Source organism: Nannospalax galili, unplaced genomic scaffold (assembly GCF_000622305.1).
Source record: "Nannospalax galili isolate Female #2095 unplaced genomic scaffold, S.galili_v1.0 scaffold1049, whole genome shotgun sequence".
Classification (NCBI taxonomy): domain Eukaryota; kingdom Metazoa; phylum Chordata; class Mammalia; order Rodentia; family Spalacidae; genus Nannospalax; species Nannospalax galili.
The window spans coordinates 557,031-560,819 of NW_008358636.1; positions in this window are offsets into that span (position 1 = coordinate 557,031).

Sequence of the window (3,789 nt, forward strand, 5' to 3'; positions counted from 1 at the left end):
TTTATCTAATTTTTATAGAATAACGAAAATTCATCTTGATTTTTAAACTTTCTTTGTGCTAGCTGTCTGGATTGATTTTTATATGCTTGGTGGGGCCATTTGGGTATAATATTAACTTGCCTTGTTTTTATTTTATGTGTATAAGTGTTTTACCTGCATGCATATAAGTGCATCACATGCATGCAGTACTCATGGAGGCTAGAAGAGGGTCTCAGATCCCCAGGAACTGGACTTAGAGATGGTTGTTAGCCACTCTGTGGGTTCTGGGAACCGAACCTGGATTCTCTGGAAGAACAGTATTTTTAACTGCTGAGCCATCTTTCCAGTCCCTAGCTTGCCTTTTTGTTGTTTCCATTGGTCATATTTACTAGACCCGCTAGTGTTGTGGGTTCTCCTCAGGCCAGCTGAGAAGACCCTAACCTGGATCAGGTCCCCTGCTGATTGGGGGGGGCAAGAGGCGTGGAGTCAGGACACACAGACCCTGGGAGTTGGGTAGAAGCAAGCACTAGGGGAAGTGCTGCAGGAGGTGGCAGGCCTTATATTTTCCCTTTTCTCCGCCCCCAAGTCCCTTTTCTGATTGGTCTGCGCCACGCAGTCTGTCAGCAGTCACTGGGCTCGCGAGCAGGGTATGGAGCCGTGGGCTCCTTTTGGCGGGCTACTTGCCGACCTAGAGGTGAAGTGAATTGTCGCTGAATCCCAGGGCTCTGGGTCCGCGCCATCTTTGGAGGCCTCCTGCTACACATAAGCCTACTGAAATGCACTCTCTCTCTCTCTCTCTCCCTCTTTCTCTCTCTCTCTCTCTCTCTCTCCTCTCTCTCTCTCTCTCTCTATATATATATATATATGTGTGTGTGTGTGTATATATATATAGTGTGTGTGTGTGTGTGTATGTATGTATATAGCTGAAGGTTATATAAGAAAAGTGCAATGCCAGGCAAGGGAAATCTTCTGAGTTGTTGGTCAGGATAATTTAAGAGCCTTCCTAAATGATGTATGTTATTGCCACAGCCCTTGGTTGTTTCTCAGAACTTGAAGGTGAAATCCTGTTGCTGAAGACATGACATACTTTGGACACAGGATTTGAAGCATTTGAGCTCAAACTGACCTGGAAGCCTCCTTCCCTAAGACTAGTTGTTATACTATCAAAAGGCACTATGTAAGCTGCCAACAGAGAAAAACCAATCAGTGGACTGACCCAGCTTTAAAGCCTAGAAAGTACAATGACCAGCTTAGCATACTATCTCTATTGGTACAGTAGTAGAACTTTTTGCTTTCAGTTAATTAACAACTATCTAATTGGACAGCTCAATAATTAAGGCCTTCTCAACAGGAGGTAATCAATGCATGGTACCATAAACTAAGCCAAGTACAAATGGTTGGAGAGATCATAGACCACAGAGAAGAACTTACTTTTGTTATTTTCCTAGACCAATATAATTTCTTACTAAATTCTAAATACATATCTTATTTTGACAGACAAGTGTATCTCTGACCACTCATCAGAGGATCTTCTCTTTGCTACAGATAGTGACTATTACAAATTTCCACCACTGGTCAAAATGTTGAGACTCTGAGATGTCCAGTCCTGAGTGATACGTTTACAATGAAAATTCGACAACCAAGACTCAGAGAACACCATGGAAGGGCAACACTCTCAATCTGAAGGAAGCTATTGACAGTCTACTAAACATTCATTTAATAGTTGTTGAAATTTTTCCTTATATAACATAGAACAAGGCATCATATTTTCTCACTATATTGGCCAAATATTAGCCAAAATAATAAGGGACCAAAACTGAAATTAAAATGCAGAAGACACTAGTGTGTGAGTCATACAGCAAACACGGACAAATGAAGTTGGTACTGACGTGGAAGCTCCATCTCTACTGTCTAGTTTTCATAGTGGCCATTGCTGTGCTTGTTACCAGAAGAGAGAAGTAAGTCAGAATAAGTCAGAAGCACAATGAACCCATCATGTGTTATGTCTGGCAAGGTTTCACATAATCACTGTCATTGTGATATGTTTTTGTTTTATTGCACTTAATTGTTAAACATTTTCCTCCTAAAGTAAGAGATAATTTTGGTATTATTATAAAAATTATCTTTTTTTATACAAAGTTTCTCTGGCCTGGAACTTGCTATGTACTAGGCTGGTCTCAATCTCACAGATATCTGCCTGCCTTTACCTCCTAAAATGTATATTTTTAATAGCTGACTTTTAGTTCATTGAAAACACAAATGAGAGCGCTAAGTATTTCCTAAGCAGGCATATCCCCATTATATGAACATTCCCTGTAATGAGCCAATATTTCTAGAAACTACCTCCACCCAAAAAACATTGACTAGAAAAACAGGATCCATTGAAAAATGGAAAGCTTAGAACAGTTCATCATTCCGCCTTCCTTAAGCAAAAGTCCCAAAGTTTAGAAACGGTGTTCCAATTGCCTAGTTTACCTAGTACTAGTTAGAATTGATGGGTAAATGGAGACAGGAAAAAGTTATATGGTCCTGTTTTTCTGGCGCAACCACATTCCACATTCTGCATGTTCTACACAGCGTCTGGACCAGGAAAATGGTACTGTTTTGAAAGAGACTCTGGGAAGACAGAGAAGGGCAACTGAAAGTGAAAAACAGAGAAAAGAACTGAGCGAAAGAGCCTCAGCACCCACTGAGCTTGCATACAGTATATGAGCCAAAGTGCTCCTGCCTGAGCCTCACAGAAGCACAGAAGTTTGGGCTCTCGGCATGGGGTTGTAGCTGCAATTGGAGGGAAGAGATGACCTTAGGAGGTTTCCCCTTTCCTGTTTCTGCGTCCTGAATCCCCACATATTTAGAGCTGGAAACATCTTTACCATGCCTCTCCATGCATGGGCTCAATGCTGTTTTGTTGTATGGTGCTTTGTTTCCTGGGAACAGGAAAGTTTGGGAAATAAGCAGTGAAAATTTTGCATTGTTCTTCAGGTTCTAGATCAGAGACCACAGAACAAAGTCCTTCCTCAGCTTTCCCTCCAGTTTCTCTCTGATTCTCCAACAGGGATCATGGATTCTGGTGTTACTTAGCTCCCAGGTTCACAAGGACAAGAAGGAGCACTATGCTGGATTGTGCTCATACTAAGAACTATGACCAAATGTACTGGTATCGATAAGACCCAGGGCAGGAGCTACGGCTGGTCTACTATTTCCTTTATGCTGAAGACATTCACGGAGGAGAGGTCTCTAGTGGATACAATGTCTCTCAGAAGGAGAAGAATAAATCATCTGTCTCTAAAGAATGCCACCCCCAGCCAGACAGCTTTTTACTTCTGTGCCTGCAGTTATTTGCAAACTGCTTTTGGACCACCTGCTCGCTACACAGAAAGATAGGCAGATGGGTGAGTTATTTGCTCAGAGGAGTCCAGAAGCCTTCCTTTTTTTTTTAACTTTCTTCTTTTTTTAACTTCATCTATTATTATTATTTCATTTGTATGAATGTATTGCCTGCATGTATATAAGTGTGTTGATGTCATGCAAGGCCTGCGGAGCTTACAAGAGGGTGTTGAATTCCCTTGGAACTGGAGTTAAGTATGGTTGCTAGCCATCACGTCAGTGCTGGGAATCAAACCTGGATCCTCTGCAAGAGCAGCCAGTGCTCTTAATGGTTCAGCCATCTCTCCAACCCCAAGAAAAGCATTTCTTAGGTGCTCAAATACAATGTTGGTCTTAATAATTCCTGTTGTTTCCATTCCTTTGGCAATGTCCGACAATTTGCTCTCTTCTGACCAACAGCCCCTATTCTATCTGCCTTTTCTC